General features: G+C 39.9%; 1 protein-coding gene and 1 pseudogene across 2 annotated transcripts in view; one reads left to right on the top strand and one right to left on the bottom strand.

Annotated features, from left to right (window-relative positions):
- ARHGAP24 (Rho GTPase activating protein 24) overlaps window positions 1-25119 on the top strand; it is a 244621-nt gene that overhangs the window by 35352 nt on the left and 184150 nt on the right. Inside the window, exon 1 of one of the 2 annotated variants that reach the window (XM_058803013.1) lies at window positions 21095-21128. The exons of the other annotated variant lie outside the window; for it this stretch is intronic. The gene's annotated coding sequence lies outside the window, so the exon portion shown is untranslated. Of the gene's footprint in view, window positions 1-21094; window positions 21129-25119 lie in introns of those variants that run through there. 2 annotated transcript variants of the gene reach the window in all.
- Window positions 1-25119, bottom strand: part of LOC131556888 (U4/U6 small nuclear ribonucleoprotein Prp31-like) — a 31641-nt pseudogene that overhangs the window by 4883 nt on the left and 1639 nt on the right.

Here is a 25119-nt window from a genome sequence, read left to right on the forward strand (position 1 = left end):
TGGTAAACAGACTTGGTATAATGAAATATTAATAGGCAGGAGAAAGTATCATTCATATGGGAAACAAAGTGCCATTGCTATTTAATGGGCTGTTAGACCTATCTTGTTCCTCTACAGTTCAAATGTGGTTGTAGGATTAGTTGTTGAAGCTACACTGTAAAGTCATGGAGACAGATTGTGTGAGTCAAACGAAATACAAAAATGAATAGTGACAGAATTTTTCATGGCCTCTTAAGACTTTATACTTAGCACCTTTGAAACTTGTAATTTCCTGTTTTAGTGGCATGTTTTTATTCAGGTAGAGAAAAATGGATGAGTGTGGTGAGTCACTATGGACACTTGCTGTGCTTAACAAAGAAGTTGCTCATGGATATCCCCCCTTTGTTGCACTTTCAAATGGCTTGAGATGATCATTATGTCATAAAAAATCTAAAGAGATGAGCAAATCAAGGTGTCTAGGTGTATACACCAAGAGTCACTGCATAAAAGAGGTGAGGTAATCTTTCAGCACTTGTGTGCTGGGTGCTTTTATTAGTTGCTTACTACACAGCATTTTCTGCCGCCCAGTTTGCTTGGAGGCACAATTGCAATATGCCATCTAATCCACAAAAGGCTGTTCATGCTGCTCATTCTTTAATGTTGAATATGATCTTATTAGCAATGTGATTTTTTTTTTTTAAATCCTTAGCTAAGTTTCCTGTCTTCTGATAGTATCTGTCTAAACTGTTGCTTGAAGGAAGGGAAGGCATCTTGGCTGCTAATTACAGTAAGCAAAACTGATTTTCCCTGTAGGTGTTACATAAACACAACGCTGACCACAGCAGAGCTCAGTTTCCCCATGACCTGTTCCTGTGGGTGTTCCTGTATCTGATGGAAGTCCTTACATCCCACTGCTCTCCATATCCCTGGTGTCTCCACTTAGGTCTGTGCTGACTGATAAGCATGAGAATTGTGTGGTGCTGCAAATACTTTTGCAGTAGAACTGTTTATTTTTCACTTTTTCTGTGTCTAGGAGAGAAAGTTCCTTTCAGTACAGTATACAGGAACATTATATGTTCATTTTATGCCAAGGGTTTATTCTCACCTAGGTACTCTTGTTTGACTTGAGACACGAGAACTGGATCCCCACATGAGGAGTAAGTTGAAAGTATAAACCAAATTGTTCAGTCAGTGCAGGCTATGGTTTCTAAACCAAACTGAAACATGGTGGTGGTTCTCTGATGGTTGATGGAGCTTTGTTCACTGCATTTAATTTTTCTTTTTAATTTTTGTTTTTTGCTGCTTTAGGCTCTATTTCTCCCTACCCTCCCTGTTCTGAAACCTTACAGATTGCCTGCAAGTGTTTTTCTATGAATAAATTGTAGGTTTTGGAAAAAGCAAAAAGATGAAGCATAGTTTGTTATTTTTCATCCTGCCTCTGCTGTAAGGGAAACCTAAGCAAAATCCACATTTGCAGATCACACAGTAATTGTCAGCGTGTGTTGTCCAGCACCACCTTCAATGAACAATTCTTTGTCCTTTCATTTTTTCTCAGGGAGTCTCAGGTCTACCTTGCCAGACTGAACACATTAAGTACATATGTGATGTGTGAACATTTTGTATTGATATTCTTCCACAAACTTGGAACTAAAAGAAATGCTGAGGCATTGACAAGTCTCAGAAGAAATTCCTGTGTTGACTTAATGCCATGCTCAGTGATACAAGAAATGTTCCCAGTGTACTTTCCATGAAATTGTGTACTGGATTTCTTTCTGTATGAACATGACAGAAAAGAGGTTTTGTTTGCTAAAGGTCAGAGTATAAAAAAAAGATGCACTGTTTTTGGGGGATTCTTCTTGCACATGTGCACTTTTACTGGGTCAGATGTGGGTGGCCTATGCTGATAAAATCAAATATCTGAGTAGGCTGCTTGTGGACTGCTCAGTAAACAGCTCAAGTACTGTGTCTAAAAGTGCCTTAAAACACAGTAATGTAATATTTTTGGCTCAGTATATTGCAAAATCTTTGGTAGTTTCTTTACTGTTTGCCCTAACCATACTGTTAGATAGCTGTAGCATTAGTGGAAAAAAGTCTCTCTGGTAACACTGAAAGTAATTTATTCTCTCTTGATCAACTTTTCCTTTCATCTTGTGTATCAAAACCCCTTAAAGGGCTATTATGAGCCAGATTATCAGCATATTAATGCAGTGCTCTCCTTCCTAACAGCCTTCATTTTATTTGCTGTACTTACATCTTTTTCCTCTCCCCATTCCCTGCGTGTACACAGGATGTTGCAAACAACAGGCAGCTATATTTTCAGACACTGGAAATTTTCACAGTTTACTCATTTTTTTCATGGCTAATTTGATGATAACTTGATGGTTTCAGGATAGGTGAAAATACAGGTAACTTGGTAAGCATCTTTCTTTGTGAGGGAGGAAAGCACAAAAATGATTCAGGAAACTCTGAGAACATCTGGAATTACTTTTATATGTATTGGGTATGGCTCTTCTAGTTTTTGTTTTGGCTTTGTGGGTTGTTCTTTGTTTGGAGGGCTTTTGTGGTTTTATTTGTTGTTGGTTGTCTGATTTCAGGCACCTGGATTTTATAAAACAGGCTGAAATTTGACTTTGAGCTCTGTATTTGACCAGCTGCTCCTCCACAGTGATATTAACACATTAGTGATGAAAGGAAGCATAAATTTTCCTTCTTTGTATATCAAGCCAGTACATGGGCTACCAAGTTAAATATTTAAAAAATTAACTTGACAGCTCACTTACTTTTACTCCTACCTACAGTTGAGGTGTTCTACATCTCAAGTGTTTCCACAAAGCTGAACTAAAATATTCATATATCATCAGTGAAGAATAATCTTGCTGGGTCTTTCACTGCATGCTTCCCTGCCATGACATTTCTGGGGGGATATTCTGTCTGACACAGGAGTAGAAGCAGAAAGTCAAGACTGAAAACTAAGTTTGGTAGTAGCGAGAACCATGTGACAGAAGAAAACAGGAACACTTTGTGTCTGAGTGGCACCAGCTGGAATTTGTTTGAAACTGATGCAGTTTAAACCAATCCTAAGTGGATTTAGGCACATTGATATTAAGTGAAGATCAAAACTCCCTGTGTCACACAATGGTAAAGCTGGAACAGTTTATCTAGGTTCTTGTTTGTTTTGTCAGTATGGTGTTTGCAGCTGTTCTTGCTTTATTTTATAATAGAGCTCATATTCGGCTGTAACAAACTTGATTCAGTGTGGTTGCTGTCTCAATTTTTCTTCCCCTCACACCCATTCTCAGGCTGCCTCAGCAGCCTGGGTTAACTGGAGCTGTCTGGAGGGAAGGTGCTGTGAGCTTGAACAGGCAGGGAGAGCCTCCAAGAGGCAGGTGAAAAACATCAGCTGAGTTTAAAAGGCTCACACAAGGCAAAAGTTTGGGCTGAGCCAGTATAAAGCACTGTCTGGACCAGGATCACATCACAAGAGTTCTGGACACATTTTAGCTTGTAATTTAATGAAAACTCAGGGGAAAAGGAAGTTTTTTTGACTCTTTGTATTAATAAAATTGTTTTGGAAGAATGTACCCTGGAGGTAGCAGCCACCAAGAATTAAAGAATTAAAAACAAACAAAAACTGCAATCAATTTACCAGTATTTTTAGAATAAAAGCAATGAAACTAACCCAAACCCTATTATTTTTGATACAAAGTTGTCTGAGCCTTAGGTATGACATGGCTTGGTGTCATCCATGGAAAGAAATAGGCAGTATACCTGTTTTCATCATTTGGGAAATGGATGTTATCAGCTCTGATTTTTCAAATTTTTTGTTCATCAAACACTGAGGCAGGATGAAAATACAGCTTACTGATTAAAGCAGCAATAGCCCTCCCCATTGCTGTAATAATAAAGTTCTTTTCTGATTTAAAACAACAGCATGTTGAAGCATTAAATTTTCCAGATGAAGACATTAAAATAAACGAAATTAACTTGGAAGCTTCTGATTTATAATACCAATGGATACAAAGCTTTAGAAGAATGTCTTGTTCAGAAGCTTAGAATTAGAGCATCAATTTTATTGTGGGAAACTGTTTCTTTGCAAAACTGAAAAGACAAATTCCTTATTAGTTTTATCATCTATTTAGTTTTCCTGTTATGATTTGGATAAATCAAAGGTTAAAAAGCCAGCATTTTATATTTGACAATCTGTGACTCGGCTCAATTTTAAAAAATCATACATACAATGAGAAACAGGACTCTAGACTGCCTTTGCTATACAGAATTCTTAAGAATTGCTGGTTCTTTTTACACACACAGATGAAAATGTATCAGCTGGTATTTACTGTGCTTTCCTTCCAGGCTTACTGCCCTTCTTGTGGGTGCCAAGCGAGATTAACTTTTCCCACAAAAAAACAGTTGTGGGGGCAGTAAGGTCAGCTGAACTGCTTGGATGGAGGGATGTCATCAGTCTTCTACTAAGTAAATGTGTCTTTAAACTTTACCACCTTCACAAAGAGCTCCATATGACATGTACAACACCAATTATTTAGCATTTATTGGTATTTAGCAACTATTGCTCTCTGAAGAAATTTCCTGATTTGTTTTCCTGTGCAATCAGTTTCTCCATTTTACTTTTTAGTAGCATGTCTGATTGGTTGGAATGAAACAGTAATCATGTTTTCTTCCATTTACTATGCAGACTTGAGAGTATTTTATAAACATGTAACTTATTATTTCCCTGTGCCTTTAGTAATGTGTGTGCTACAATAAGAAAACCCAACAAAAATGATACATATTAAAATATATTTAATATGCTGGATTCACTGGCATTCAAACTTCTGTGTAATGGAAATAGGGTTAAATATTTTCTTTAGTGAAGGACATCTGTGTAGTTGCATGTGTTTTACAAGCAAACCTATTCAGTTCCACTGATGTAGAGATTATACTGCTGCAGCAGAATTTTAGTGTTAAACATTGCTGGCATTTAGCCTGTAGGGGTTTTAATGGGATTTCAGATCTCATTTAAATGTATTTCTTTTTGAATGTCAAAATAATGTGCAATTTTAAAATCTAAAAACTGTAGTTAGAACACAAAACACCAGTTTTCATTTCTAAAAGGATTTACATCTCCGAGGTGTTTTGGTCATTTCTTGTAGTCAATTTGTACAGGTAAAATGACTGCATTAGAAGCCTAATGAAAAAAACTTGATACATTTCTGCTGTGTAAAGTAACTCCAGTATTTGAAAAACAGAAAAGAAATATTCTACCTAGTTTCTGATGAGCCCAAGTGTACACCTTAACTGTTTAAAACTCAGTGTTACTTGATGACAGTGATGTATATTTGCAAAGTCTGCCTCCCTATTAGAAATAATTAGAAATAACACTCTTCATATCCTTTCTGAGTTGTTTCAGAAACTGAGAAGACTCTGGGATCACAGTATAACTCAGGCTGCAGATTAGTATCTAGTCTAACTATAGTTCAAAGTTTATAGTTTATATAGTTTCCCTGGATTAAGTAGAGCATGAATATTTTCTCATATTGGCATGCCCAGAGAACATTCCTGAGTTGTGTGCTCTAGTACCCGAGGGCTGCTTGGTTAGTAGATGCAGGAGAAGTTTTTCAAGAGCAGAAATGCAAATTTTCAGCCTGTTGCCAGCTTTATTTGTGACCCGTTGTCTTCTGCACTCTGCTCTTTCTGCTCTTATACCTGGAGAGTATTTGGATGCCTGATTTGGTGCAGGTGCTTCACGCCTGAAAGTCAATTTTGTATAAAAGTTTAACTGGGAAAAAGGTTGAGGAGAGGCTGCTTGAGTTTATGCCTGATCTAAGTGAGCTGTCCCACAACTGGGAGTGCAAGCAGCAGCCAAGGGGAGCTGTTGTGTGCAGTTAAAATCCCTTTTTTTGCTACCTTCTTGTTCTGATAAACTGAAGTAGCTTTGGGTGCTTGCTCATATGCCTCTGCAGTTTGGCTCAGTCAAGTCTGCCCTTTCTATAACAGTTCATGATTTAAGCTCCAGATACTGCAGTAAAAAGAAAAACAACAGAACAAGCGAGTGATGGATCCTGAGATGAGATCATTGGGCAAGATAATGAACAACTCCTTTCAGAGATGAAATACTACTGTAATTCCAGCAATGTTCTGGCTATCAGAATTGAGTTACTATTGCCTTGGAGGTTTTGCAATCAGCCTGCTGGAGTGCAGCCTCCTGCCTGCTAAAACACTCCAGTTAAGTGACTGTCTTGGAGCAGTTATGCTCCTTTGTCAGACACCTGCATTCACTGTAGGCAGAGACACGAGGGCCATGTTCTGTGAGGGGATAATCACAACTGGACAGGCAAGCCAGCACTCACAGAGAAGACCAGCAAGTGTGGAAGGGTGAAAAAGACTCTCATGAGTCTGGCTGAGTGGCTGCTTTGTTGCCTATCTCTGGACCTGCTCCAGAACCTCAGTTTTCCTTCCAGAACTGAGGGGCCCAGAACAGGACACAGCACTCTGTGGGGGGGGGGGACAATCCCTGCCCTGCTCCTGCTGGCCACACTGTTTCTGAAACAGGCCAGCGTGCTGCGTCCCATCTTGGCCACCTGGGCACAGCAGGCTAATGTTCAGCTGCTGTCACCCAGCACCCCCAGGTCTGCTCCACTCATGTCTCAGACTGTGGCGCTGCCTGGAGTTGTTGTGACCCAGCTGCAACCTGGCACTTGGTCTTGTGTAACCTCATGCTGTTGGCTTCAGCCCATGGATCCAGCCTGTCCAGATCCCTCTGCAAAGCCTTCCTATCCTCCAGCAGAGAGATGCTCCCACCCAGCTTGGTGCCATCTGCAAATTTCCCAATACTTGACTCAACCCCCTCACCCAGATCACCATTGAAGATATTAAACAGGACAAGAAACACTGGACACAAGAACAGTGAAAACTGCTCAAGACGAGACACAAGAAACTCTCTGGTCTTGTGCAATCTGTTGAACCTGCAGGTTCATCAGTGAAAAATCTGTGTTTGAAATGCTCATTTTTCCTCACCTAAAGTGCCAGTCCTTTACATACCTTATATTTTGTGCTTGTACTTTGGTGCTGGGGGATGCTGTAACTGGAGCCCTCATCAACTCTCAAGGAGCAAGATTTTCTGTGTAAGTGGTGAATTAAGGCTGGAAGAGGCAGACTACTAATCTGGACAAGCTTGAGGAAAAAAAGGTTATTCTCAAATCATTCTAACTAGTGAAGCTGCTGTTTTTTGTCTGCATACTTTGGATGAAGGACAAACAGTAGTTGGTGGGGCCAGGCCAGGCCTGTAGGAGTTGTGGAATATCTCAACTTGGAAGGGTCCCATAAGGATCATCAAGTCCAATTCCCTGCTCCTCACAGGACTATTTAAAACTAAACTCTGACTAAGAGTATCATCCAAACACTCCTTGGACTCTGTCAGGCTTGGTGCCATGACCACTTATCTGGGGAGCCTGTTCCAATGACCGCTCACTTTCTCACTGGATCACTCTCTCAGAATCTTTTCCTCATGTCCAGTCTGAACCCCCAGGATGTAGGCTCAGCAAATGTTTGAGCATTTAACAACTGTTAAGACACACATTTGACCTAATTTAAAACAGTCATGTGGGTAGCAGACACACCTGCTGGGTCTCAGAAATGTGTCTAGCTATACTTGTTCGTGTCTGTCTTGTCTTCACCAAGTATTGCCAGCTGCAGTATTTTCTTTTAGAACAAGTTTATTGGTAAATATTTCCTCTCTGATGAAATAGTTTAGTGATGAATGGATGTTGCTTAGTTTTTCTGCTCAGTATGCCTTACCAAATGTTCAGCTCTATGTTGTTTCCACTGTATTCTACTGTTGATATAGTTCTTGTGCAATATGGTATTTTTTTCACCAGTAATTTGCTGACCCTTTCTCCAGTATCTCCTAGTTTTTCCCATGGACTATACTTCAGAGACTGCAGGAAATTCGTAATTATGGTTAGACATAGCATTGAGTAGTTCCTTAGAAGTTTCCAGGGTCAGCTCAGATGATTTTTCAACTATGCTCTGAAACATTTCTTTTACGCTTTCAGGCTTCAATTTTTCAGCCAGTTACTTATGCTTGCTTTATTATGTAGACTAAAGATTAGCACGAATGCAAGAGCACTGATGATTTGTGTAATAGGGATGGGACAAGTAATTTTGAAAACAAAATGAAGTGAGCAGTTCAGGTATCCATGATGTAGGTCTACCTAAAGCCATTTGCTTGTGGGAATGCCAGTCTTAGTGTGGCACTTTGTAAAGGATAAATCAGAAGAAAGCAATTCAACATACTTCAGTGAATTCTAGATCTGTGTTTTACTGCATCTTTTCAGCACTGTGGATGATCTGGCCTCCAGATTGCTGAGGCACAAAGGTACTACTAATTACTGAGGAAAAGCAATGTCAGTGTGGTGTTGTGAGCTAGCAAGGCTTTCTAGAAGTAATGTTTGAGCTGTAGGTTCTTTTAAAAAGATTTGGTTTATCCTTCTCTTTCTTTAAAGCTGAGGGAAACCTTTACCTCTTTGGAGATGTTGATATGAAGCAGATTCAGGCTCTAATGTTGGTGTTTTGTCAGTTTTCTTACAGTGAAAATTGCAGTAGAGTTCATACTCACTACACACTAAAAAAAATCCAAAATTTTACAGATGATCATTAAATGCTGCTTTTGCAGAGCACAGCTTAAGCTGTGTTCTGTAGTCCTGCTCTCTTTGTGTGTTTCCTGGTCTGTCTGATCCTTCTGAATGGCCAGCGGATGGATTCTGTTGGTGAAGTCAAGCAGATGACTGGCATCATTGCATGCATAAATGTGCCAGCAGCTCAGCTGAACTACCAGGCATCAGTGTCAGCCCTTGAAAGCAGAGCTCTGGAGGTGCTCTGTGTGATGGAGGTGCTGATGGGAGGGAGGCTTTTGTGCTGGAGAAGAAGTGGATCATAAAAATTACATGTGACAGGCAGTAGGGAAACTCAGCTATTGCGGAGGCCCCATGCAAGGCTGAGCAATGCTGAAAAACACTGCTGAAATATTGCTCTGATACAAACAGGAGGCCTGGAGGCTGATCTTGCAGATACTTGTGTGTGTATTCTTTTTAATACAAAGACGTACTTTATCAGCAGAAGTAGCTTCAAATGTAGCTAGGAGAGCTCTACAACAAATGGCCTGGAATCACAATGTGTTGATGTGAGTGTGTGCATGGAGTTTAGTCTAATTGGCAAACACAAAGTGTAGCATGTTAGTGCAATTATTGCCTGAAAAAGAAACCATGGCCATTGAAAATTTTTTGGGTTTTTTTTACCATCTGGAAGGTGGGGACATAACTTGAGCTATTGTTTTACTAATACCTGTGAAAGCTAAGACAGGGCACATAATAAATGAAAATGATTTTGTGGGAATCTTGCCAATGTTGTCTGTTTCTTGGAAAATGGTAAAGGAGTATGTTTACTTTTTTTGGTAAGGGACTTCGGGCTGGGAGGAAAATTAGCTGTAATTTTCCAGTAAACATTGCTTGAAATTAGAAGAGAAAAGAAAATGGAGAGTCTTAACATCAAGGAATGCCCAGATTGTATCATGCAGACTGCAAAGTTCTTAGGTTATTTTAGGTCATAATTTTATGTAGCTTTAAAAACCCTTTATGTTCTAAGTAAGCCCCCTAAAATCAGCTATTGGAACAGGCTTACTGCTGTGTTCCCACTGATAAGGCAATTTCCATTGTAGGAATCTGTACTAATTAAAGGTGAAAGGTACTGTGCTTTTAGGGTAGCTTAAATGCAGTAGAGATCCCTTACAGAAGAGCTCCAAATAAGATGGTAATGATGGATCTAGAAATACAGAGATGAAGAATAGGTGGAAACACTTTTGATGGGTGTCTGAAGTATTAGATCATTGTTGTAAGGAAAAAGAAAAGTGGGGAGGAGTATCTGTGGAAGAAAGATTTTCTGCATTTAACAAGTAACAGTTTGCATGGCACTCTGAGTGTGGGATTTTCATCCTAGCTAAGGCCAACTTTTAAACTGCTGTCAATGCTAAGAGAAATATGAATTTTTGGCTCCTCAGTGAAAAGCTGTGTCAAATGTTCTTGCTGACCACGACAGCCATACTTTGGTGTTTGGCAGAGCAGAGCTTGCCTACTGTTCCAATTGCACAGTGGCCCTGGACTCCAAGATCCTGTTTTCATTTTCTTCAAGCTCTGAACTGGATGTTCAGAGTGAACAGGATGATGAACTCAGTGCCATTGAATAAATGGACAACCAAATTATGTCCAGAACATAATTACATTGCTCTTAGATATGCTTTTATTTTATTTTAGGAATGGCTTTTTACATGTACTGGTCTTGTCATGGCACAGACAGAAAAGGACCTTATCTGAAAGTCTGCATGAGGCACTGAATTGTTTATTCCATTTTAGGGTGAGGGCACAACTGCTGTGCAGAGCATGATTTAGCATGTGGCACAGAGTATGTATTGTTGCTACAGTTCCTGTTGTAAGCATTTTGCTTGTTTGTACATTGTCCCAGGGTGGCACATGGCTAAGAGAGCAATATACCTGTCTAGGAAATAACTGTTTCCTATTTCCCAAAACCCAAAAATGAAGTTTTTACCAAAAAATCATGGCTGCACTTGTACTGGCTTTTACAGCTGACTTTTCTGTGTGTCTATAGCAACAGAATCCACTGCCTGTGTTGACAGGGTGGCTATAGCATTCAGGAGGAATGCTGAGCTGTTAGGTTGTATAAATGAGTAATGCCTTGCAACAGTTGGCCTTGACAGCCTTACACTTTAAGTGGATTTACAATCATCTAATATTTGCACACCTCCTTTCAACACTTAAAGCATTAGCTTCTCTATAGTCACTGTAAATCTAGGGCTATTCTTTCAGGAGGAAGTTCCCTCCAAGTGATTTCAGTGACCTGAAATGCTAAGTGAGATGGCTGCACCTTTAATGATAGGGACATTTCTTAGTTCATCACCAGCTCTGTCATAAGAGAACATTTGCATTCTTATTTGGCCAACAAGAGTCTCATAACAGCAATTTCCAGATAGAAAAGAGCTGAATGCTGAAGCTCAGCTTTAATTAAGTGTGCTACATCTAGCTTAGCTTCTCTAACAGGCTTAGATGAAGAAACACCAAATAATTAAAGGGATAAAGTAGAGTAATGACTAGGAGTTATAACAAAGAACCAAGTCTGGTTTCTTTTAATCATGACATGTATTTTCTTTTTTTATGTGTGGACTTGAACATTTCAGCCCTTGTGGCTCAGTTCACTTGGCTGAAGAGGAAAAAAAATTCTTATAGTGCTTTTGAAGAAGTGAAAAATAGTTGACAGAAACCTTACAAGACCTTTTATTTTTTGGTTTTTTAGATGTTGCCACAGAGGAAAACATGATATGGTGATGGGTATGGGTGAATTTTTGAAAGGTTAGCACTTAACATGGCTGCTGTAAGGACAAATACAGCTGCTGTGGGTTTGATCACAAAGAAATCTGGAAATTTGTTATGGTCCTGTGACAATGCAAATTGTGGTAATCTGTTACCAGAACTCTCTCATGCTGTATAGTTTTTACATTTACTCCTTCATAGTGCAGTTGAAAAATCACAAAAAAAAGTCAAACAAAAAACCTCCAAATTAATGTCAGTTGTAGCTAAAAGCATCATTGAAATGCTACAATTCCCAAGAATTTAGAGACCATGGAGCAACACCATGATTTGATTCAGACATTTCCAGACTCTGGACAGTGGATTGATTCCAATCTTTCCTTTTTGTTATCCAAATTTTCATTTCATGATTTCTAAAGTTGCTGTGAGATGCTAATTATTACCTTGTGCTCAGGTTTGGACCAGCTCTGATGGTGCTGTGGTCCCAACAGTTTGCAGGAGCATAAAACATACTCCAGTGCTTTTTTTCAACAAACTGAATTCTTGCAAGAAACATGTCTGCATGCTAGTGCTCCCACCGTATTACTGTATTCTAAGCAAAAAATTCCCAAAGGAAAGCTACACTTCAAAGAAGCTGAGCAAGGGGAGATGAAACACAGATGCTATTGTAGGGCAAGATTCCTTTTAAAAAGAACACCACCATCAAGAGAAGTTCAGCAGCATGGATTCAGCCTTTCTCTTATTTTTCCATCCTCCTGGTAGTTAAATAATTGCAGTAGCTATTTTAATATGTACTATGTCTTTCTAACATGTCCTGAGGAGATTCTAGAGGGGTAAGAAACAGAGAGGGGTAGTCCAGAGGAAAATGAACAATGGAACAGCACAGAGGGAAGTCACTGTCTACTCAATTTCACTCTGCTGCAAACTGTTGAGGGCTTTATAGTTTGACAACAATGACAGAGCTGTCATTAGTCCCCATTGTCAAACCTTAGACTTGTGCTTTAACTAGTTCACTACTGGCAACATAAACAGGAGATTGTGATCAAGTAATGGGTTATGTCTTGTGACAAAGCTGAGGTACACAGAACACACTGCAGTTGCACAAAGAATCATGAAAATAGAAAGAAAAAGGATCCTAGATGAAAACGAGGACATGCTTTTTATTTGCTTAGGAATTAATTGTAGTTTTTTTGCTTTGACTTGTGTGTGGCTGAATTTAAAGGCCCTTACACACCAGTAATTTGCTCAATTGATGGATCTGAAAAACTCAGTCATGTGTGGAGCTGGGAGCGGCCTCTTTCTAGTGATAGAAAGCGAAACTTTGGTGAGAGGTTTTTCAGCACCTCAGGCTGTATTTGTCACCGGTGTGTGTTCTCATTTAATGAGGCATTCTGTACTCTATGACAGAAATGGGAGACTTGTGCACAGTTTGTACCACTGAAATCAACATCAAACGTGTTCATGCTTGGCAGCTGAGTGCTAACTAGTGCTGACCTGTGCTGATGAAGCAAACAGCTGGCTTTGCTTGACATGCTGGAAAAGAAAATATTTTTGTTGCAGGTTCAGAGATATCAATTAAGTGTTGGAAATGTGCTTGAGGCTATGAAATGGCCATTTTGATCTAGGATTCCTTGTTGTTTGGACTTGTTCAAGTGGTGAAGTTTGGTATGGCTCCTTGTGGGGATAGCCTGAATTGAAATAACTGTTTTAGACAACAAGTATTATTTTCATCAATACACCTGATCATTGAGGCATAGGTTTTCATTTAGGTCCATTTCAGTGTTCTTGTCCTTTTTGTTTGATCACTGGATTTATTTCACACGGCAGAAATGGTAAAATACTTGGATAAGTGATCTTACACACTAGAAGCATGAGTTGTGTGGAAAAAGGCAGGAACCAACTGCCCGAAACATCTCAGATTGGCCTGGCAATCTTGGGTTTGATGAAAGGAGGGTGAGAAGAACTGGGAAATCTTGAGTCTTAGAAAAAATGGTGTGTGATTAACATTTTGAGGGGCTTTAGGTATGTAAGTTGTATCAGTGACTTACGTGGTTTCCTGGGATTGCTGCTTTAATCCTGCAAATCTGTAATTTTAGGAAAGTAAAATGGGAACTACAGAGAAAGGATTTGAAGAGAGGTGTGAAGGAAAAAACAAATATTGAAAGGGTCCAGGTGATGTTGTAAGCCACCAGACCATGTCTGAATGCTTTATCATGTCACTAAAAACTCCCCGTTTCTAGTTTAGTTTATACGCTTCATGGAAATTGAAAATCTGGCCTTGAAATATATTTAGAAATCTCACAAGATTTATTGTCTGATATTACAGTAATGTTTTTTCCCCAGGCTTGACAAACACCTCTGAAAAACCCAACCCCTCAACTGCCTCAAACCACTGGAGTCTTTCCATTCTGTTCTTGTCAGTGAAATAAAAACCTTTTTATTTGACAGGAAAGCTGCTAAGCAAAAGTACCCAAAGCAAATCAATCCTTCCTAAAAAATCTGGAAACAAAATAGAATTGGATATTGAATTGTGGCCATCCTGCCCATATTAGGAAATTACAGTGTTTCAGAAGCCAATCTATTTAAAAGTCAAATTGTTCACTTTTCTATCCAGGTCATCTCTTTCCTGTCCATTGCATTCTGTCACAGTTATCCCTGGCTGCATCTCACTCCATGTTTATAACAAAACATGTCATACATCATTTCATACACAAAACGTTTGCATTTTCCATTAAAAGTGAACAGCCAATATAAAATGCATACTTGCTTTCAGTCTGCAAAGAATGTGAACAGTTCTTATTTGGCAATAATTTTCACAAAAGCAACTCACAGAATTACTGACGTCTCAGCCTGTACCATCAAGGAGCACCCACAAAATACTTGTAAAATGAGACTGTGGACTAAAATTATCTAACAGTATATTACAAGGTAAAGATCTGGTGAGTTTGCCTTATGATGTGGTGAACTTTTCCTGTGGACTCTACCTGGTAATGTGAATGTTAATGGCTGTCTTTTCAGCTTTGAGTAACAAAGGTAAAACAAGGACAAAAAGCTCTTCCCTCATTCTGCTAAAAAGATTTTCATGCTCTGTGATGTCACTGTAGTTTGGTTTGCTTTTTCTTCCCCAGGAAATGTCTAACTGATTAATGTAATTACATTTTACTAAAATCAACTGTGATTCACTTGTATTAGATTTTTGCTTTGCTACTTCATCATATGAAGCCAAAGCTTATAATTCACCCTCTCAGTTATTCTCTTTACCAGTCCTGTATTCCTTATCCTGATGATGACACATGTTCAGTGTAATTAATAGAAACATTTCCTGCTACAGAGAGGTCTGCAGGTGGTGTGCGAGAGCACTTAACCTTTGAGTTCATTGGAGACAGGGTGATGGATAAAGTGATTTACAACATTTTTAAAGTAGTATTAAAGCAGCAACAGTGCAGTGCATTTTGGCAGCAGATAGTAGGCCTGTCTAGCAGTGCATATCTGGCTGAGCAGCAGTACAATGATTATGCTTTCTCCTCTAAACCCTGATCTGTGCTGTGGACATCCATTTCCTCTTTGGGAGCCCCTTCCTGTATCCCTTTTGCCAGTATCATTTTAATAATCAGAGTATTGCTGCAGGTAGATGCCCACAGGTAGGTCAGTGAAGCACTGGTGCATTTCAGTAGGGTTTTTTATTGTCCTCCTACAGCATTTAGCTGGTTCATAGGCTTTGAAGGAGTTTAGTTACTGAGTCCACTTCTCATTTGCTCTTTTGAGACTGTTTACCCCACAAAGTGGGACCAATGCTGCGTTACTTTTTACTTCCCCTTTCCAGGCCATCTACATACCACCAAATATGGAAAAAAATGAGTTGTCTCTGATTTTTATGGTCTGGGTAAAAGTTGGCAAGGCATTATTTACTTGTGCTCTATACAGTTACTTGAAGATGAGTTGCCTGATCTGTCGAGATGGGATTCACAGTCCAAATTCCTCTTTACTTTGCTTCCAGTGCAATGAGTGGGTGACTTCATCCTGTTTCCCTGCAGCAGAAAATACAGAAAATAAAATCCTGTGCCAGAATCTTTGAGAGCTAAGCCTGGGTATCCTATAGTCGTGTTATGCATATAAGGTTTTTGTTGCTTCCTACTGGAAGCACGACATGATGGGCATTGTAGCAACAGAGAGTCATTGTCCTGGAGAGCTTAAGTTGAAACAGATGTGTTAGAAGTGGGGGAGGAAGAAAAAAGACATAGAATAGCAGCATGGGTTTCCCAGATCTGCTTGGCTGGCAGAAACTTGGACTAGAACTCAAATCTCAAGGCCCCTAGCTCATTGCTTTTTTTGGGCTGGGTCCTGCTCTCTGTTTATACCCCTCATGACATCTGTCTCATTTTTGAGACTTGCCAGGTAGGCTGAAGAAAAGAAATTAATGGGACGTTACCACTGCAGTATCCCTAAGTTCCCAAAACCACAATTGCAGTTTTTTTTTTGAAGGGGGAGAAATAACAGTAGTTTTTTGTTTGGGTTTTTTTTTTTAGCATCCAGTTTTGCTGAAATATTCCAGTTACAGGGTTGACTATGCATGACTTGTATGCAAGCATCAGGTAGGAATGGTTTTACAGTCCAGGATGCATTTCCCTACCCTGAATTGTTCAGCTCTGTTACCACATTAGCAGTGTAGCCATTTGCTAGGAGGGGCAGGGAAGCCAGTCACAAGACTATTGCATTTTTTGGTGCTTCTGGTCCCCAAGGTCTGGCAAGCAGGAAGGCTCGGGTTGCTACAAAGCCCTGGTCTGTGTTTGACAGCTTGGTTCTGGCTGAGAGCTGGCAAGGGTTTTGGCAGCCTCTCTGAAAGGGATTTGAATCCCACTGTGGGCTTAATGGTAGATGCAGTGTGAGCCGGTTCCTCAGAAAGTTTCTTTCCTTGTGTAACCAATTACATTCTCTTCCTACTCCACAGTCTGTATTGTTTGATCACAATTAGAGGGGTGATGGGCACTTGGCTGGGCAAGGGGAGCTTGGGTGAAACAGAGCTCAGTAAGTATTACCATCCCACAGCTCCTCTGTCACTTACAGGGACTAGTCTGTCATTTATTTGTGGTTGATGGCAAAAGTTTTACCTCAGAGATTCACAAAATGCAGCCTCGAGGCCCTTTATTGTGGCATCCTAGACTGGCAGGGGAAGAGTTATCAGGAAAAAGAGTTAAAAAGAGGAGAAGCCTTTAACTTCTTAGTGCTTAGAATTTGCTGTGAAAGGCTTGGTGTAGGTGAGGCATATGATGTTAAAGGCTTGGTGTAGATGAGGCACATGATACCATTTCCTCTATCAGCCATCATTTGCATGGAAAACACTTCTTGCAGGTCTCCTTGAACAGGGACAATTTCTGTTTGCTGCTGCCTAAGTCTTCCAAAACTGCTTCTCCCTAAATGGAGAAAAACAGACATCTAGAAGCCACAATAGAGGATGGGGAGAGATAAATGAGGTTGCAGAGGTGGCCAGACAGATAGGGAAAGGAAACCTGAAGGTACTTTCTGAAGTGTAATTTCTGCTTAGTATCATTTATCTGGTTGTTTAGTCTCACTTGCTAGCTGTTGGGATTTAGTATGCATTCCTATCCATTAGTTTCTGTTCCCCCATACCTGGTACAGACAGTGATGCACAGTGTGAGGCAGGTGTGAATCACTGGGAGCCTCTGCCAGATCACTCCCCTGTTTTTCAGCGTTTGCTGTAGAATCTAAATGCTGGAATTGTGTATTGGCTTAGAAATGCTCCTGTCTTCCAAGAGTGAAAGGCTCAGCTTCCCTCACAATGAGAAAAACTGCATGACCAAAGCCTTCTGGGAGCAGCTGTGAGTTTCTTAATTTTGGAGATACCAGGTGTGGTCTCAGTTTTGCCATTTTTGGATCTCGTTGTTTGCCACAGGAGCTTTCTTTGACAGCACTGAAGAAGATGGGCAGCAGCAAGTGTTGATTGTTGATGCTTGCTTGTGAGGGGCAAGCAGTAACCTCAGTGCTTGCAGTACATACTGCAAAAATGAGAGTAAATTAAAAAGAAAAAACCCAACATAGCCTGTATGCCAGGTCCTTTATATATGTATTTAATACAAAATTCACCAGGTTAAATTGCACAATGAAACAGTGGGGCCAAAAAATAAGGCATCTGTTTGTCATCTGTCCTGGATTATACTGCATGAAGTAGTAATCCCCACTTTTTTTGAGATTTTAAAACATTATTCCTAGTAATTAAGGAAGGGAAGAATTTTTTATTCTAGAAGTAATAGCCTTAATTGCCTCATTGTTACAAGAAGTGACCCATTTCGTTTCTGTGGCTACTTGCCTAGAGGAGGAGGTCGTTTGCCGTGACACTTTGATAAAATCTCTGGAATTAAAAACTTTGAGTACACAGGTCATCAGGCATACATTAGGTTCTGGAAAATACTCATAAAACTAAATGAGGCATGTGGAGATGAGTGCAGCAGCCTTTATTGCCATGATTAGGTATCCAGTCATGTTGCTTCATTTGACTCTGATTTCATGTAGCCTCTGCTCATGGCATCACCTCCACTCCCTGCATCTATTTTGTGTCATGTTGGGAAAATTGCAGTAGGGGCTTAAGATAGACCTCTGTGGCAAGCAGAACATTCATTTAAAACATTCAAATGTAAAAATCCTGTTCTTGTTGGCAGGGTTATTCTTGGGTAAAAGGCCTTGATGAAGAGGGGAAGAGGATCTCTTCTTTTTCTAAAGGGAAAAAGAACAGATGACAATGGTATTGCAAGAAAACCCAAGAGCTAGTTGAGGGTTTTTTTTTCCTGTTGAAAGGTTTTTATTAAGCACCTGGAAGGCATAAAATACATCTCAGAAGTACCTGGAGTCAATTGACTGACCTTGAAAACAGCTTGTGTGTGGGAGAAGAATGGACAGTCACTAGGATGGCTTTTATGTATGGGATAGCTGAAAGAGGCTCCTATTTATGCCTGATCCAAAGGGAGTGTGCAGAGTGGCAAATGGGGCTTTTTGACTCTAAAGGTAAAAGCCTTACTTTTGCTATTAAAATCAAATGGCTTAAGAACTCTCTCTAGTAGTTTGAAGTAAATGCCACTGTTTGAGATGGAAGTCTGTCTGTCAGTCCTGCCTCAGGATACATCCAAAAGAAAGGGAGAGAAATTACTTTGGACTGCTGTGCTTTCTGTTAAGGCTTAATCTGTTGCTAGAACTATCTGTCACTTGAATCACCTTTGGAACTGGAAGGCTTTAATTGGGATATCCTCAGGCTTTCCTTGCTGTAGCTCCTGTGAAATGCATGATGAGGAATGGCAAACACTGCTGCAGCTCTGAGTGCTCGGCTTCCCAGCACTTCAGGGGTAACCAAGCTTACCATGAAAATAATTGGGGTCAGCAATCCACAAATATGAATGGGATTGTGTCCTATCTTTTCCAGTGATAGATCTCACCTTTTGGCTTCACTCTGTAAGTCTCTGGTCAGATTTACAATACTGCAAAACAATGCAGCATGCATTAAAGATGAAGTGCAGCAAGAACTGCTAGTCAGGCTTAGGAAACAAACAGCCCACTAGCAATAAGGCACCTGAGCTGTAATCACTGAAGCTTTTATTTCACTTTCTTCTAGTCCACAGTGGAGCCAAAGCATTAGACAACCAAGTCAAGTGATCAATGTTGTGGTGAGGCACTGAAAAATTCTTTAACCAATTTTTTCCTTGGATGCCTAACTACCTAACTGCAGAGATATGCCTTAATACATGGTTGAAAGAAGTACAGACAGTTCCTGATATCACCAATAAAATAAAACTTTAAAAAGCACAATGAAAGAAAGCAAGATCAGCCTTAATAAAAGCATTTTCAGTGCTAGGGTAATAAGAGTGCGTTATAACACTAACAGAAATGGTGAGTCTCCTCGAAGGATTTTGATGAAATAAATATTGTGCACTGCAGATGCCAATCAGTCATGTTAACACACCATGATTTTTATTAGTCAATGGCACACTGACAGGGTAAGCTATTCAGAGGGGTAGGAAATGATAACTTATCTGGAAACATTTGGTGCAGTAGTAAGATTCTGGATGTTATTCAGCCACTGACACAGACTACTTGCATCTGTCCTTGAAGGAAGTGCTGATGGATATTCCAGGATCACACTTAAATTATTGCAGAACATATATATTGCAGGCAATGTCCTGCAAGAAAATAATCTGTGGATTTACCAAAGGACTGAGGTTCCCCTGATATACAATGTGTTGGTGATGGGAGGTCTAGATTTTGTGCAAGTATCATATATTCAAGACACCCAGGCGGTGACTGTTGCTATCATGATGATGCAGTAATGCTTGAAGGGATACATGCACCTGGAAGAATGTCTGAGAAAAGGTGAGATTTCCACAATCTGAGAAATGGTATGCTTCATTTTTAAGGTCTTGTGCAAGTCCTGATAGCAGCAGTCTTGACACAGCAACTTTATTGGATGAATTCAAGATATTTTAGTGCTCCTTTTTGAATCACTCTTCAAAATAATCCTTTGGTAGTATGAAACAGAGTAATTTGTTTCCATCACTCTTGCTTTTGCTCCCTAATGAAAGCTGACCCAAAAAGCTATTTGTGAGTTTTTTTACTGCCTCATCCAAGTCTTCTAGAGCAAAATTTCTAATTTCTCCCTGGTGACTAAGCCTGTTGCCTTGTGCAGGAGAGTGTTTTCTTGGCAAATTGGGTAACAATTGTCTCCAGCTCTTGCTCTCTTGTTTTTTTTGTTCTGGTCATGCTCATCTTACCTCTGTTGCCCTTTGCACCTTAAATGATGCAGTTCATGCAGTGGGGCTTGTCATTTCAGAACTTAAGTCCAAGAGGTTGGGACTGACCTCTGGGAATCTGTGTTGGGGTTAAACATGGGTTTTGTTACATCCCCCTCCTCACATACCACCAGGGTAGAATATAATGCAATGGTGGTATTTGTTTTCTCAAATAAAAAAAAAATACAGACATTTCCTCGTGCAAATTTTTTGAGACACTGACTTCCTACCCTCAGTGCTTGTTCTTTACTGATCTAATGTAGCAGTGACTGACTCAGAGGGTGATGTCTGGCTGCAGCTGTCAGCAGAAGTAATTGCTGTGATAGATATGGACTTCAGTGTTTTTAAACAGACACAAATTGTGCCTTGTGCAATAACTGTACCTTTACGTTTTACACAGGTTTTTTGTTATAAGAAAGCACAGGAAGGAGAATATGGTTGCCTCAGGAGGATGTGCTCTGTGATGTTTTCATATTTCTACTCAGAGATCAGCCTTGACAGGTGAATGAGTGTCCCCTGCACAGGGCATGCAGACAGCTTGTTAGAAATCATGGGAATTGCAAAGCACAGACCCAGTGGCACACAATTCCATTGTTCAGGGCTTTCTGAATTCTTTACCTACTGCCTTAACTGTAAAATTCATCACATTTGATGCAGTCATCCCTGTGTGTTATTCCAGGTTCACTGCGGGCTGCTGTTTTTCCCTTGTAAATGTACTGCTGCTTTATGGGGTGGCTGTTTCTGTTTTTCCATCCAGCTTATTGAGAGCCCACATAAACTGGAGCTCCTGTTTACTGTTGATGAGGAACATGCACTTCTCAGTGACTTGAGAAGATTGCTTGGCCAATGGTAAACTCCTCTGAGGGCTTGGTTTTTTTTTCCCCTACTGCTTACTTTCTACTGCTTTTTTCCTACTAGTTTTCCACTGCAGCTGCTGCTATGTTACTTATGAGAGTGAAGTTGCTCAGTCTGCATCTTTGAGTAGAAGGTGAGACTGCACATTTAAACATCACATAGCAGGAACCTAAGTCTAAAGTAAGTTTTACTTGCATTCTTGTGTATATACTTTTTAAGTACATCACCAAAAATTAACCCTGGCACCCAGTATTTTTGGGTTTGCTAATTTCATCTAGGCTGCTCCAGCTGCTAAACAGACAACCAAGGAGTTTTCTGTAATGTATAGCAGAATATAAGGGTAGATGTTAATTTTTAAGGGGAAGAAATCTTGTTTTGCAATGTCAGTGTTCCCAAGAGGTACAGGCAAAACCCCCTGTATTTCCATGTGAATTTCAGCTTCTAAGAAGATCCCATTATTTGGGATTTTTAATCTTACTTAAAAAAACTCAACATTATTTTTGCATGGCAGCAATTACTCTGCAAAATGCCCATTGCCAAATTTGGAAGAAAACACATGTTGTATTTGTATATTTGAGAGTTTTACTCTATATAGAAAAGAACAGAAGTAAAAATTTCAGTTCTAAACTGTCCTGTTTAGAACTTTCAGTTCTAAACTATCCAGAAATTGCTGCTTTGAGCTGTGTCCCATAATAGTAAATCACGATTCACTGATGGAATGACTACATTAGGAAGGGTTTTTTATTTTTATTTCCTTCCTGCAATGGATGGCAGCAGGTAAGGATATATTTGCTTGTGTTCTGTGCTTCTGCAAAGACACAAGGTCCGTTACCATCTGCCTGTCCTGTGAGTCTAAATGAAATTTGTTTTATAGCTGGGAAAGAATAGTATGTTTATACTAGTAAGGGCTAATTCCAAAGTAATCTTGGAGAAAAACTGGAAGATGTTTAGGAAATCAAAGCCAAGTGGTGTAATCTAATCTGAGATCCTGGCAACAGTCTTGTGAAAGAGTCAAGTCTTGTAGAGAGTGAGTGCTTTAACAAAAACATTAGTTTTAAAGCCTTGTGTTGATGTTCCTGATCTTGCTTGTCTTGTTTCTACATTTCTGCATCCATTTGCCACCTTTTATCATCACTTTATCTACTGAAACTCTATTCTGTACCTTCTAATGCTTTCTCAGTTCTAAGGAAATAGTATAATTTGAAGTACATATTACATAGGTGACTGTCTTTTCCTCAGTCAGGACACAGGGGAGTCAGCTTCCTTCTGTGTGTCCAGAATAACCTTGCTTTGTTTTTCATAATAATTTTAGTACAACTCTAGACTCAACAATCTGAACTTGAAGGAAGTAGACCAGATAAAATTGTTTGGACTCTTATAAGAGGAGGAGAAATTCTCTGCTGAATACTGACATCCAACCCAAACATGAGGTTACTCTGAGCATCTGCACAGAAAGAGAGAGAGAAGTGATTTTTTTTTCTTTTTTTTAAAGGAATATTATCACAATTTCTTAGGATTTGATGTATGACATACACATCTTAAGAGTCCCACATTAGTCCCAGTTATTCAGACTGGAAAACAGAACATGTCGCTAGGAATTATGATATTGAGTGCAACTATTGTTGTATGTGAGGTTCAGTTGCCAAGCACAGGGATGGAGCAAGTTATAAGGCAGGAAAAGCAGAAAAATCTACAATCTGGTAAGGAGTAGTTTACTTCACTTGGAGGAAGTGGATATGTAAATGGCAGGATGCCCATGGGTTATTTGAGATAAAATGATTCTCAGCTGGACAGCTAGGTTTTTGATAGATTTGAAGACCCAGAAATTATTCAAACATTCTTGATGACTTGGAGTAGAAGTTGCCTGTATGTGGAAGAAGTTAACGCTTTTCAAACCATTTTCAACATGTAAGGTTTTGGCCCTGTCTCTGAGGCCTTGCATGTGTGTGCTTTATGGCTGTCAGTGTAAGCAGCTTTAATCATTTGTGAAACATCTTGCAGAATCTGTCCCAGGGAAACAGTAAAGATTTAAGCCACTATTCTGGGTGCTGTCTCTTAATTCTGAGTGTGGCTTGTCCTTTTCTTGCTGAGGACTAAAGATAGAGGAGTATATTTATGCAGTGAGCTGTAGTTGTGTTTTCTACCTTGTGGCCTTAAATTTTGATGACACTTGCTCTTTGAAATTGCAGTTTCTTTGCTTATTGTCAGCTGTACCATTGGATAAACAAAGGAAATCGTGGTAAACCAGTACTCAAAAATATCTAACAAAAGTTAAAACACTAGTGTTAAAAAAAATGCTGCCTCTTCCAAAATAATCCAGGCACTGGGGAAATATGACAGAGTTTGTCTCTGAGTGAGTTAATAAGGTGAATTGATTCCCATTAAAATGAGAATAGGAAGCGACTTTCCAGCGTGTTCTATTGGAGAACATAACCTGTGAGAATAAGATGAGAAGATATTTCCTGAAATGTAAAGTGAATTTAGTATAGTCTTCTCTGTTGGTATTAGACAGCAGATTCTGCAGGGGCAGCAGATGCCTTCTGGGTTTAGTTCCATTGAAAAAAAGTGGTGTTTTTCCTGCTTGCTTAGACTTTCGCCCACTTTGCTCACCAGACTGCACAGATGTCTGTAGAGAAGTTGAGTTCCAAAGATTGTGTATATGTATGTTTATATGGACACTTGCCTTAGGAACATGTTTGCCCAGAGCAGGGAGATTACCTTTGGAACTGCTTGCACTTGGCCAAGGGTATTCCATGCCTGATCAGGGCCAAACTGTGAGAAATGCAGATTTCCTCCTTCCTGCTTGATTGGTAAAGTGTTTCTAGTTTTTGTCATTAAGTGTTCTGGAAAAAACCAATGTGTTGTTCTTCCAGAGGCAAAGATTCAAAATCTCAGCTCCCTGCCATGCAAAGGTCAAACCTTTGAAGTGTCTCACTCTTAGGTTTGGTATCAAAGGAGTTATATCGAAGCAGTTCTGACATGAGCTGATACCTACCGGCACCAAAACAGGTAGGTATTTTTTCTTTGCCTTAAGTTGTGCAGAGTTGGATAAGCTGTTTCCAGTTATAGGCCTGCTCCTACTGTTTTTTTCCTAACACAGCTAATGAATGACTGGATATTGATGATGCACGCATAAAAAAGAGAGCTCAAGCTGAAGAATTTCAATGCCCATAAAACTGCAAATATGAACCAGTTTATGCTCTAAACCTCAACTTTAGAAGGGTACCAGCTAGCAAACCATAAACAGAGAGATAGAACAGGAGCAAGTGAGCACCCATAAGCCAAGTAAGGAAGGAAAGTTGATTACAAAGAGCCTCCTCATTGTCATTGTTTGTAATTTTGTACTGATAGCCAGACTTCACATGTGCAGTTGTTCAAGGACATGAGTGGCTGTGCACCTCAGCTCTTGAAAGCACCTGCATTGTGGGCACAAGGCTGTGAGCTGCCTGCAGGAGCAGGTCTGGCACAGGCCCAAGGGGTTTGCTCAGTGTTTACCCAGTGCTGCAGCCAGCAGTTCCAGTTTGCCCTGCAGCTCGCTTCCTGTGTGTCCCTGTGCTTAGGAAGTGCATTGTGCCACTCTCCTTTCTCTACGGTAGCTGGAAATTTCCCTGGGGTTACTTCGCTCTTAAGAGAACAGCACAGTAACAGAACAGTAATTTCCTATAATTTAAACAAGGGGTCTTGTGTCTTAATGTGGCTGTTGTTCAGATAAAGGCAGAGCAGCAAAGATAAAACTTACAGAAGTGTCTGGGTTAAATTTTTGTATAATGTTGATAAATGTGACTCATAAAGTGAGGCTGTCATACATACAGGCCCCTCATTTGAGCAGGCATGGTCCTTGATGGTGGAAGCCTTTCCAGCCCACTAAAAAATGTTTTTTCTAGTGTGTCATTCTGGCTGTTCTCCCTCTGAGCCTGATTTGGCAGCCAAGTAAACTGAAGGCCAGCATAGGTATCCTGCTGTGCATGTGTTTAATTCTGTCCTCCTCGCCATCTAAAGTTTGTGCACGTTTATTTTCTCTTCCTGAACAGCCATGTATTATACACCCTGTTTATTCTTAAAAAATTACATTGGCAGAGAGTCAGCAAGACTCAGTGGTTTCTTCAAACTGCTATGGCTCCTGG

The sequence above is a fragment of the Ammospiza caudacuta genome, chromosome 4 (assembly GCF_027887145.1).
Source record: "Ammospiza caudacuta isolate bAmmCau1 chromosome 4, bAmmCau1.pri, whole genome shotgun sequence".
Classification (NCBI taxonomy): domain Eukaryota; kingdom Metazoa; phylum Chordata; class Aves; order Passeriformes; family Passerellidae; genus Ammospiza; species Ammospiza caudacuta.